General features: G+C 34.4%; 1 pseudogene; it reads left to right on the top strand.

Annotated features, from left to right (window-relative positions):
• The first annotated feature begins 2,853 nt into the window (after positions 1–2,853).
• Positions 2,854–3,560, top strand: LOC149187232 (dirigent protein 22 pseudogene; annotated as a pseudogene).
• Positions 3,561–13,986: the final 10,426 nt, after the last annotated feature.

Here is a 13,986-nt window from a genome sequence, read left to right on the forward strand (position 1 = left end):
CCACTCAAGATGATGGTAAGGTTTTGGAAGATTACTAATATTTGCAAGTTTTGTTGTAATGGAAAACATAATTAAGGACTAGGCCCCCTTTCCATGCCCCCCAACCATTCGTGCTTCCTTGGGTTTCTCTAATAGGTATTTTTCCAAATCAATGATTGATAGGAACCATTGTGAGCAAACAGTCTATAGGGAGTTCAAACTCCCTTCATTTTGTTAGCCACGTCTACATGTATACAATAATTTTCATTCTATCTACATTGAAGAAGGTCATTGGTTGTTCAATGTTAAGTCTTCACTCTCGTTTCTCAGTAATTCCGAGTTTGAAGTTTCAGTTTTCAACGTTTATATTTTTAAGCTGGTTTCATTAGAATGTTCTTAGCCTTGGAGGGGCTCTTTACGTATTCCTATCTCAGGCAGTTGGTTTCTATTTCCTCTTTCTTCTTACCTATCTAAGTTCTCTTCCCACTATTTTTGTTAGTATCTCATCACCGTCTGCCAAATCCCGCACTAGTGTGTGACCTCCCCTTTTAGCCTGCATGGTTTTAAAGGGATATGCTCTATTTCCTCAACCATGGTTCTTTGCTAATATTCATTCATTTCACCATTACTCTTCCTTTTCATTTGTTTCTCTTAGTCTCCTTTGTTCTTTATATCATTCCTCGACAGATAGCTTTCTCCCATTCAGGCACTAACATTCATGGCACACATGGAGAATTTTGGTCCCAAGAACATGCGCATTCCTCTACTCACCTTTATTGCATGTGAACTCCACCCAAGACAAGTGAATAAATTCACATGGCTGACGAAGATGTGGTAAGTGATCAAGAAGATAAATCAGACTCAAGGATCATAGATTTAGAGGAAAACTTGGTGCTAAACAACAGTCACACTAATGGTCCTCAAAACCAATACCTGCACACTATAAACTTATATTGGAAAAGTATGATTTTTTCTAACAAATTCCTCCTTGAATGCAACGAAGCTAAGCAAGAGATCTTTCAATAGCTTGATGAAATATAGTTGGAGCATGTGACATGGAGAATATATTAGCTTGAACTGAGAATACGCTCTTTAGTGGAAAGGGTCTTACTCCCTTAGATAGGCCAAGGGACCCAGTCCATATTTCTATCTCAATGTCCTTATAATTTCTTTCATGGTGTTTCTCAATGGCTTTGATCATTATTATTATGCTCCTCATTTCTTTGTCCCTTCAACTGTATAGGGAAGCTCTTTTATGCTTTGCAAGGTGTAACACTAGCCATGTCATGACACTATTTTCTTATCTACTATCTGCATCCTTGTTAGCAACAGAAGAAACAAACTTAAAACAATTTTTATGTAGTTATGATTGACTCTTTTTAAACTAAATTCATCTTATTTTATAATTAACTTGGTTTCCCTTGTGGCAAACCATAGCACCAAAAAATTTAATATAGATATAATTCTAATTTTAAAACAATATAATATTTTTAACTTTCCTATATATATATATATAAATTATCTAAATTCTTTAATCATAACCTATAATTTCATATATTTAATTATTATTTTTAATAAGAATAAAAAAAATTATATTTTTTATTTTTCAAAGATATTCACATTAATCACAATTATGTGAAAGAAATATTTTTAGCATTCTTTACATTTTCCTATATAAATGGAAATGCATATATTTAAGAATTCTTAAAAATAAAAATATTTATTATAAATTAATTGCTTTAAAATATTTATTCATTAGTTATATATTAATTAAGTTCTTTATTCATAATAATTATATTTTTTAATGCAAAAAAATGACTACCGAACTTTAAAAAGTTAATATTATTATTTTCATTTTTGTTAATTTAGTTTGCAGATGGAAATAAACAAAATGTATTGATTAACAGTTTATATAATTCTATTCATAATTTAAAATATTAAAATTTAAAATTTAACTATTAATATATTAAGATATTAAAAATATCTTTAAAGTTGATCTACTCCAACGGAACATATTAGAATATTAAAAGATCATTTAAGTGTTCAGTTCGAAAAAGTTGCTTACATCAATGAAAAGTGAAAAGTGATTAAGCAGAAAAGTTGACTCCTAGCATTTTGCCAAACCTAAATCACTTTAATGAATTATCATATGGAAAAAATCTCATATTTCTTATCACAAAATATATTAAATTAGAACATGAATTAACAATTCTCATGTTTTTAACTATGAATAACCTCTCATATTTCTTAATCACACCATATATTACGTTTACAAATAATAATTCAAAACAATACCACTGCGTTTATTAAGTTTAAAAATAATAATTAAACACTTCCACTTCCACTACCACTACCACTACGTATTCACTTGCTGTCTGAAATGCTAAAGACCGGGGCATTGGAGTTTAGTCGTTCTTCCCTAATGACCTCGTGAACGTCATTCCCACTGACAACAAACCAAACCTGAGTCAGTGATTTAGAAAAGTTCAGGTTCCCTGAAACGACGAGGTAGCGTAAGAGACCCGTTACATGGTTTTACGTATCCGTATCCAACAACCATGGAAGATGTGACACTCCAAAGGTTCTAATTCTTATACCAAAGAATCTCATACATCTAAACCAAATCTTCGTCGGCGATCTTTCATTGATGGGAAAAACGAACTGAAGTCTGCTCTCTATTCTTCCACCTCGATGGAAAAGTTCAATGGTTCACGTTATAGGGCAGTAAATGTTGCCTTAAAACAAGAAATTCCATGCGCACCACAAAATCGCTAGAAGGTTTGTCGACCCAAGACAAAATACTAGTAGAACTACAACAAAATTTCTAGAAGGTCGTGGCAACCCAAGATAAAATAACAGTGAAAATACAACAGTGGCCCCCAAAATAAACGCGTTCATCACGGGCATCCGCTTTATAAAATTGGGGCTAGCCTTTCATCACCATACACAGTTCTTCTCTCGTCGTCGGCGTTGAGGCATTTTATTTTGGAGAGATGGCGAACATGGGTTATTCGGCAGCAACTATTACATTGACCATCGTACTGCTGTTGGCTTACCTTAACATAGCGGAGGTAGAGGCAATACCGAAATTAGGGCTGTTGAAGGTAAGCCACCTGCATTTCTATTTCCACGACTTACTGGTGGGTACAAATGTGACGGCCGTGGAGGTGGCGTCTGCTCCCTCAACGAACTCTTCGTTTACTCAGTTCGGCATGGTTAGGGTTATGGACGACTGGCTTACCGAAGGGCCGGAAGCGACCTCCAAAATGGTTGGCAGAGCGCAGGGTATCTACGTTTCATCGTGCCAAGAGAAAGTTCATCTGCTTATGATGGTAACAACGTTTGTTTTCGAGAGTGGCAAGTACAACGGCAGCACCCTTTCAATGGTGGGGAAGAACGGGGTTTTCGATGAAGTAAGAGAAATGCCCATCGTTGGAGGGAGCGGATTGTTTCGATTGGGTCAAGGCTACGCACTCGCACGCACTCATTCCTTCGATCTAAAGTCCGGCAATGCAGTCGTTGAATACAACGTCACAGTGCTCCATTACTCGTCCCCGCCTAGGATATAATTTTATCATTATACCCAGTGGGCATTGGCTATTTATATAATTAAGAACGGCCGTAGAGGTTTGAGAGTTTATTTTTATTATTTTCATACTAGAATAAAACATTGAAAACCCTTGAAGAGTGTTCATGGAATGTAAAGATTGACTTGATTGTTTTATGGCTGTCCTTTCAAAATCCGAGATATCCTTGATCTCGGGATCACCACTGAGCTCGTCTGGGTGCCATTGGGGTTCCAGAAATTGTAAGGCAGAAAATATTTTTTTTGTGAGAACGCTTTCATTCCCATACAACAGAAATCGCGTGATATCAGATGGCATTTCATCCTTTTATCCTAACAGTCATAAAATAAATTATATAAACTTTTTTTTGATATCATATGTTTTCGGTGTAGATTATGGTTATAAAGTGCCGTCTTAAAGTATTTATTCTGATATAGCCGGTTCAAAATATAGCTAATTCTAGTAGTGGTTATACTTGGGCGTTATACTTTATTTAGAGGTGTTTGTTTAATTTACATAAAGATAATATTTTTATTATTTATAATATTTTTAATTATCTATATATATATATTAAATTCATAATTAAAATAAGAATAGAATTAATCAGAGTAAAAGTAAATTAAAGGAATTTTTTATTTTTATTTTTTTTTAATTGGGAAGGTGTGGGGTAAGAGAAACAGGAAGCCAACTTATTTTCAAGGAGAAAAAATAAGTTTTATGTATAGGTATATTTATCATATTTGTGTTTTTTAATATACATATTTAAGGTAAATGGAAAAGTTAAATTTTATATAAAAACATTATTATTATTTAGTACAAGTAAATTAAATTATAAAGAGAATTATTTTTATTATTTGATATTTTAATGTTTTAATTGAAGATCTAATATTTTTATAGTTATCTATATTTTAGGATAGTGAAGAAGTTTGAAAAGCTTTTTATATAAGTATTTAAATAAATCTGTGAATATTTATATAGATTGGTGAAAATAAGTAACTTAAATTGCTTAAATTTTTTTTAAATGTTATGATAATTTATTAGTTTTTTTAAATACAGTGTTGGGAATTTTTGAGATCTAAAGTTTTATATTTAGAATTATAAAGTGAATTTTATTATAGATGATATATATTTTAGGATGAAATTCAATTTTGGTATATTACAATAAAAAAACGATTGTTTAAATTTATATTGGTGTATCATTATTTATAAATTAAAAATTTATTATTTTGAATTTATTTTAAATTTTAAGTATAATTTAATTTGTAAATATCATTATATTAATTGATGGTTTTTATTCTTTTAACTATTAGAAATTTTTTTATTAATAGTGGTTAAACTCACAAAATGTAAATAGAGAATTAAATAAATATGTGACATCTTTTTATTCGCAAATATATACATATTAATACATACCTCTAACCTTTGTTTCATAAAATAAAATTATATAAACTTTATTTTGATATCATATGTTTTCGGCGTACTCTATGGTTATAAAGGGCCCTCTTAAAGAATTTATTGTTATATGATTGATTCAAAATATAACTAACTCCAGTAGTGGCTATAACATATTTAAAGGCGTTTATTTAATCTATATTAAAATAATATTTTCTATTATTCTTTATTTATAATAATTATTATACATAATAGTATAAACTATTAAGAAGCAATATGAAACCAATTCATTATTAGGGAGTCCGTCACAATCAGAATTTGTCAAAGTTATGCAAATCAAAACTGCCAAAGAAATATGGGACAAGATCATTCTAATCTATGAAGGAGACAATCAGGTAAAACATGCAAAACTACAATCTCTCAAAATTCAATATGAAACTCTCAAAATGCACAATTATGAAAGTATTGCTAGTTACTTCTTACGTATAGATGAGATTGTTAATTGCATGAAGAAATTGGGTGAAGAGATAAAAGAAGTTACTTTAGTTGAAAAGGTTTTAAGATCCTTGTCTACTAAGTTTGAATCAAAAGTATCTGCCATAGAAGAAAATCAAGATCTTTAGACTATTACTATGAAAAAGCTGCACCGAATCTTAGCTGCTTTTGAAATGAGAAAAGGAGATCCATCAGATATGAGAGAAGTCACATTCAAATCTTCAGGAAGAGAAGAATTCCATGAATCAGGACATATTTCAGAAGGAGAAGAAGAAGCAAACTTTGTCAAGAACCTTCAACGTGGTTCCTGGAGATTCAGAGGTAAACTATCTTTCAAATGTTTTGCTTGTGTAAGAGTTGGTCATTATGTTGCCAAATGTCATCATAAAGATAAGCTTGATAAAGGTAAGGAATCAACAAAATGGAATAGAAAACAAAGTGTAAGTAAGAAGAGCTACTATACTCATGAAGATAGTGATGGTTTATCAAATAGTGATGAAGATGAAAATAGTAATGACTATAGACTTCTAATGGCTTTTGAAGATGATGATTTCTTGGATGCTTTAGATGAAGATGACCTTTATGAAGAAATCTCTAAACTAAAAGTCTATTTAGAAGAAAAGAATATGATTATAGATACTCTGACATGCCAACCTACTGAAAGAGAAAAACACAATGTAAAACTACAATGTGAAATTGTCGGTCTAAGAAAGGATATTGAGAAAACAAAAGCTCTCAATCTTAGATTTACTAAAGGATCAGAAACCTTAAATGAAATTATCAAAGTGTAGCATTCTCCTCTGATAAAGATAGGTCTTGAATATACTGAAGAATCATCCCAAGCACAGAAGTCGTCAACCTCCACTAAAAGCTATCTTGATGCAACAAAGAGCAGTGAACAGTTTGAAAATAGTCAACAAAGGCATATAGTAGATCACCAGGTAAATCGGGCTCAATTTACTTCAAGGATGAACAAAAGCTACAAACCTCAAGTAAATCATACTCAATCTGCTTCAAGAATGAATATCAATAGCAACTACAATCACCAGGTCAGTAGATTCGATAATCGCAGGAACTTCTTTAATGGCCAATGTTTTTCATGTCATAATTTTGGACACAAAGCTGCTCAATGTGTTTCCTACAAGACCATCATGACTAGAGAAGCATGAAATCAAAGGAATGTCATGGGGATCATGAAATGGACCTACAATAACTTTTCTCTTCTTGAAAATGAAATAGAATTCCCTATCTGCAACAACTTTCATCACGAAGAATCTGAATGCAGGAGTAAATTTCAGCAAACGTCTCAGAAGGAGCAAACTGCATTAAATCCCAAAATATGCAGAAAGAAAGAACCACAAATAGAAAGATGCGGTATATCCCTGTATGCAGAAGGACAAGAAAATCAGTGGTACATCAACAGTGGATGCTCAAAACACATGACAGGTGATAAAGAAAAACTTCAGTCATATAATGCCTTAGAAAAGGAAAAGAAGCTCTCGTTTGGAAATGACACTCTTGCTGTCATAAAAGGTAAAGGCTCTGTTCTTTTAAAAGAAAAAGTTAAAGTTGGAAACGTTATGTATGTTGATGGTCTAAAGCATAACCTATTGAGTGTCAGTCAAATGTCTGATCAAGGAAATGAAGTACTATTTCGATCAAATGGATGTGTTGTTCGTGAGCTTGATATAGGAGAAACCGTAATCAAAGGTATAAGAACTCCAAACAACTTATATATACTCAAGGGAGGACAACAATAGTGCTATCTAAGCAGAAATGATGAACACTGGCTATGGCACGGAAGATTGGGGCATCTAAGCTTCTCTCAAATAAGAAAAGCAAGCAAATTCCAGGCTATTCGTGATCTTCCTGATATCAACATTTGAGAAAATACAATATGCAAATCATGTCAATTTGGTAATCAAACCAGGTCTCATTTCCCTAAAAAGGAAGGATCAGCTAGTAAACCTCTTGAACTTGTTCATACTGATTTATGTGGTCCACCAAGGAAAAAGTCACCTCATGGAGAGGAATACTTTATATTTTTCATTGATGATTTTTCCAGAATTTGTTGGATAGGGCTTCTAAAGCATAAAGATGAAGCATTTGAAAAATTCAAAGCCTTCAAAGCCTTGGTTGAAAATGAATCAGATTGAAAAATCAAATGTCTCAAATCTGATCGAGGAGGGGAATTTACCTCGAATGAATTCTTTGACTTTTGTGAAGAACATGGAATAAAAGGGCAATTCTCCACTGCAAGGACTCCTCAGCAAAATGGAGTGGTATAAAGGATGAACATAACTGTTCAACAAATGGCTTGTGCTATTCTAGATGAGTCTGGAACTCCTGCAACCTTTTGGGGTGAAGCTGCATTAGCTGCCGTCACTATTCTCAACAAGGAAAATGTTCGGGTAAACAACACTCAAACTCCACATGAACTTTGCTATGGTAAGACTCCTACCGTAAAATACTTCATAGTTATTGGAAGAAAATGTTACATAAAAAGGACTGATGAAAAACTTGGCAAGTTTGAACCCAGAGCAGATGAAGGCATTCTCCTTGGTTACTCTTCTCGAAGTAAAGGATATAAGTGTTATAACAAAAGACTTGAGAAAAGTATTGAAAGTATTGATGTTGTGGTTGATGAAGCATGCAAAAATCCAAAGCAGGTAAAAGACAAAGATTGTGGAGAAGATGAGGATTATCCTTCCACATCAAATCAGACTAATTCTGAAGAAGAAACCAATGAAGCATTAGAAGAACAGATAACGGCAGAAGAAAAGACTCCATCCAGGTATGTTTAGAAAAGTCATCTAGAGACTCAAATACTGGGACAGAAAGAGGCAGGTGTGCAGACAAGAAGAACTATTTCAGAAGCTTCAAGCTATATAGCATTGCTTTCCTCCATCGAACCTCAAAATGTAAATGAAGCGTGCAAATATGAAAATTGGGTCAAGGCCATGATTGAAGAACTTGAGAAAATTGAAAAGAGTATAGACCTCATGATAAGAATATCATAGGAACCAAATGGATATTCAAAAACAAGCTGAATGAAAATGGTGAAGTTACTAAAAACAAGACCAGACTTGTTTGTAAAGGATATGCTCAATAAGAAGGTATAGATTTTGAAGAAACTTTTGCACCTATTGCTAGACTTGAAGCCATAAGAATGTTTCTTGCTCTTTCTAGTTTTCAGAAATTCAAAGTATACCAAATGGATGTAAAATCTATCTTTCTTAATGGGGACTTAGAAGAAGAAGTATTTACTGAGCAACCAAATGGATTCATCCTTGGAAATGATCCAAAACTTGTATGCAGACTCAGAAAGGTTCTCTATGGTCTAAAACAAGCTCCATGGGCCTGGTATTACTGTCTTGGTAAATACCTCCATCAACAAGGTTTTTCAAAAGGATTAGCTGATAGCAATCTATATACAAATATTGGCAATAATAAATTGCTAATACTTGTTGTGTATGTTGATGATATCATTTTTGGCAGCAATGAAGAAGCCATGAGTCAAAACTTTTCTTTGGTAATGCAACAAGAATTTGAAATGTCCCTGCTTGGTGAGCTCACATATTTTCTTGGTCTACAAGTTCAACAAAATAAAGATGGTATTTTTTTGTCACAAACCAAGTATCTCAAGTAGACCTTGAAAAAATACGGCATGGAAGATTCTAAACCAGTATGTACCCCAATGGTAACAGGATGCAATCTTAGCTCAAATGATGAATCAACAACAATACATCAATCAACCTACAAATCCATGATTAGCAGTCTGCTTTATCTAATAGGTACCCGATCAGACATCATACATGTAGTGGGAATAGTTGGAAGATTCAAAGCCAATCCAAAGGAATCACACCTTCAGGTTTTTAAAAGGATTTTCAAATATCTTCAAGGAAGACAAAATTTTGGTCTATGGTATCCTAGAGATACATATCTTACACTTCATGCATATACAGATGCAGATTGGGTAGGAAGCATTGATGACAGAAAAAGCACTAGTGGTGGTGCATTCTATATGGGTTCTAGATTAGTGTCTTAGTTCAGCAAGAAACACAGTTCACTTGCATTATCTACAGCTGAAGCAGAATATGTGGTCACTGCATCTTGCTACACACAACTCCTTTGGATGATGCAAACATTGCAAGACATTCAAATGACATGTACTCCACCCATCTCCATTCTATGTGATAATACAAGTGCAATTAGTATTTCAAACAATCCAGTGATGCATTCCAAGACCAAGCACATACCCATCAAATATCATTTTCTATGTGAACAAGTTCTTGAATAAAAGGTCAAATTGGAGTATGTTACCTCCAAAGAATAGGTTGTTGATATATTCACCAAAATACTACCCAGAGAGACATTTGAATATCTCAGACAGAAGCTGGGAGTAGTTGATGCATCATCTTACGGTTAGAACTTATCTGTTTCAGAGAAAAGTGGTTATATGCGAGTTCCATGAAGCGTATCCATGTACATATGCTGGTTTCTGTGGATACAGTCACATATATGTTGGTTTGAAGAAAAATAATGATCCAAACTCAGGATGAAAGGAGTCTGATATGGGTTTGATAGTGATCATCTGGCAAAGGGGGAGCATATACTTCTAATAATGCATTGTTGGCATTATCTTAGAAGATCTTGGTACAAATTCACAATTTTTTTTATGCAGGTGGAACATGTTCAGGGGGAGATCATGGTTGCTAGTCTGGAGGGTGATTGACAGATGTTGTTAATGATAATTGTTGATAACTATCATGGTCTTGTTTCAGATATTTGGTCTCTATGTCATGTATATCTTTTAATGCCAAGGTCATGAAACGACCTATTTTGGTTCCCCACTATGCATGGGATGGATGATGTAATGTTATTGTTTTGACATGTATAAAAATTTGGTATATCCCCACTTGGTTGGGTGGATGAGTCAAACTTGGTATATCCCCACTTGGTTGGGAGGTGGATGTATGTATGAGTCATTGGTGATAGGAAGGTCATTTGTGATGTATAGAGTCATGTTCTTCTTTTAGAAAATCTTTTTTCAGACCTTGCTTATTTTCAGGGGGAGCATGGAGCTCAATCAACACTCTTCAGCATATTAGAGCATTCAGCATCTACTCAGGGGGGGCATAACCCTTTTCCCTTGATGACAAAGGGGGAGAGTGACAGTGACTTGGGGTTGCCATCAAGTCCAAAGGGGGAGATTGTTAGCATTATGACATAGATCTGGCACTATGACACAGGTGTTTTCGTTGATGGCAACTCACTCAGATGATAGATCATAGTTCAGAATCTCAGAATGAAGAAAGAGAGGTAACTACAGGTTCCTCATTAACCAAGGCGCGTGTACACGTGGGTTCGCAGACCAAAAGGCGCACATGCGTACACATGCACTTTCACGTAAGGAAAGGCACGTACATTTTGGAAAACTTAGTTTTGGTCCATGGTCTTTTGATCCATGGTATTGGTCCAAGGTATCCTGTCTGAAGTGTTGACCCCAGGTATTTGGTCTAGGGTATTGGTTCTAAGTGGTTTTGGTCCAAGGTATTGAGTAAGCCCTAAGACTATAAAAGGAGGAGAAGATCATTAGGCAAAAGCACTCATGTATTGAATATCTAATGAAGAGAAAGATCTAGAATACAGGTTATTGGGTTATGGTGCACAGCTGGATCTGAATCAAGAATGAACCTTAGCACTTGAGGAAGGATAAGATCTAATGATGGGTCAAGATCTTAAAGCTTGAAGTGAAGTATCTTTGTGTGTTTTGATCTTTTATCTGAATAACTGCGCATGTTGTAGGCTATAAATATGATGATCTGGGTATAACTGAAGTCTAGAACTGTTGTAAATATTAAATCATCATTTATAGATCTGTACACAGGTTCACGTTAGAAAAGGCGCATATATACGCTAGTTCTGCATATCAAAACAGTGTATACATCTTAAAATTGATTTGTAGATTTGTACGCAAGTTCGCTTTGAGAAAAGTGCATATGCACGCAGGTTTGACACATTGAAGTAGCATATACCTCATAAAATATGCTTTAGCTACTTCTGGTTGCTATTACAATGTTCTAGGTTCTGGTTACTGTTTCTGGGTACTGTACTCTGGTCACAGCATTCTGAAAAGTGATTGATTAATTCAGTTGTGGTTGGTACAAAGGAGATTGATTGATGTAGATGTATTTGATGTTTGAATGATTTTATTGACGGATCCAGTTTGAAAATTTGTGAAACGTGGTCCCTGGAAGAAAAGAGAAGGTTGTAGCCTTCTATAGGGCGACACCTACGTGCTAGTAAACATATCAGCTAGTACAAGAGCTAGGGGGTTGTAGCTCCCTTCCAGGAGAAGCTGGAGAACAAGAGAAGGTTGTAGCCTTTTGCAGGTAGAAGCCTGCATACTGGTATAAGACTGCACCAATACAAAAATTGTAAAAAGAAGTTTCTTATTAAAAAGAAGATAGAGACGACTGCAGCAGGCGGTTTTCACCCACATTGGGTTTCCACCTTATATCTTGTTTTCATGTGTGTGTGATTGTTTGTTCTGTTTTACTGCACCTCGTTACTGTTTGTATGGTTCTGATGCACTGAGTAAAGATCAACACATGATAACTTAATTGAATCATAAGTTTGCAGGATATATGCTAGTTGCCTTAAATACAATTGCGTATACACGCAAGTTCCATTAACTAAAGTAGTGTATATGAATCTAATTATGGAAATGAAATATTATTGACTTGATAATACTGATTCACGCCCCCCCCCCCCCCCCCCCCCCCCAACAAGTATTATTTCCAACAGACTTTACATCTAGTTGGTGAGTCATCCAATGTTTCTTAGTAGCTAAAGAAGTCAACATTCTGATGGTATTTAGTTTAACTACGGCAACAAAGGTTTCTTCACAGTCAATGCCTTCTTTTGGTGAATACCCCTTGTTGAAAATAGCAACAAGAAATGCTAAAAATAGAAGTGCGAAAAATAGCACTGCTATAATTAAAATTTCGAGATACATTCCAATTTTAGTTAGTCCCTAAACTAAAATTGAGAATTAAAATTCGAATTTGATCTTAGCAGTTGTTTGTAAAATAATTAATTAATTCATCTTGAGTTGATTAGTTGTAGAAAATCAAACATGAAGTCTATGTGAAGACATGCAACAGTTTCCCCTTTGATTGAGAAAGTTATCCCTTCATTAAAGGAGATCAGGATGAGCTGTACTTTGAGTTGTAAATAGTTAGCTCAGTTAACTGAGTTAAATCCAGTTAGATTAGTTCAAACAGTTTGTTGAAGTGATTGTGAGTTCAGTTAGTTAATGCATACATGCATGTAACTGCTGCACTTCAGATAACTAAATATTCTCTCATAAATAACTCATGCATGTCAGTTCAGTCACAGACCCAGTTGAGATCAGATGATGGGACAGTGTACTATCAGTTGCAAGAATATTCCATTGAGGATATCTCTTGCACGTAGAAGGAATTCATTCCTTGGAAATTGCGTAGTTACTTTCGAGTTTGATGAGTGTGTGATGAGGCTCGTTCACACAGGTGGCAGCCTTGAACCCCAAGAGAAATTGCGCAAGGAAATAGGAGGCATGGAGGGCTGGGGGAAGGCATATGTTGTGTATATTCATTCCGTGAGCTGTATTGTAGGATTGTATTGAGAGATGGATAGCTTGTGAGCTAAAGCTTTGTATAATCCGAACATATTTCCACTTGTATGATATTACAGAGATCGGGGTTTTTAGCTGAGGATTTCCCCAGAGTATTCTTTCGTGTTCATGTGTGATTGATTTCTCATTCTCAGTTAAATGTGTTCTATTTGATCTTGCTCATAATCGATTAAGCTTCTGCAGGTTTGTTTGTAGAAGTAGATCAAGTATTTTTCTTTAGTGTATTGCATTATCAGGTGATCTACAGTGGGAATTTCTATATGGTATCAGAGCAAAGGTGATCAAAGTGAAGAACAGTATACAAAGAAGTTCGAAGTTTGAAGTTTCAAGTTTCTGATTATAGAATTCGAATTCTTATCACATCTCAAATTTCACCAATGGCATTTAATGGTTTAAGACTTGAGTATGCTCTTGATGGCAGCTCGAACTATATAGTTGTTGATGCCCCAAAAATCGTTGTATCAACATTGGGCGATAACCACCTGGTCCGGACCTTAATACAGCTCTTTTTCCGTTTGGAATGGTGGCTCCGACTGGGTATAATGGGACCAGTTTCCCAATAATGAATAAAAGGGGTGGATGAACGATTGATTATCTAATCTAACGATAGGTTAATAACTTAATCTATTAGCAAAAATAAAAGAACTACTACTGATCCCGGGAACTATTATTCTTTGAAATGTAGCGCTTGATGATATTTTCCTATTGACAGGCATATAGATGACTCTATCTAATAAACATAGACATTTATTCATTCAATGATTACTTTGTTTAAATAGTTAAACAAAGTGATTAACACAATATTGCTACACTTGTCATTTATATTATCGATACATATATGATCAAAAGGAAAGCATACTGTAAACATCCAAT

The sequence above is a fragment of the Pinus tabuliformis genome, chromosome 3_1 (genome assembly GCF_031772625.1).
Source record: "Pinus tabuliformis cultivar Carrire ecotype Pingquan chromosome 3_1, CPIR1, whole genome shotgun sequence".
NCBI classification, from domain to species: domain Eukaryota; kingdom Viridiplantae; phylum Streptophyta; class Pinopsida; order Pinales; family Pinaceae; genus Pinus; species Pinus tabuliformis.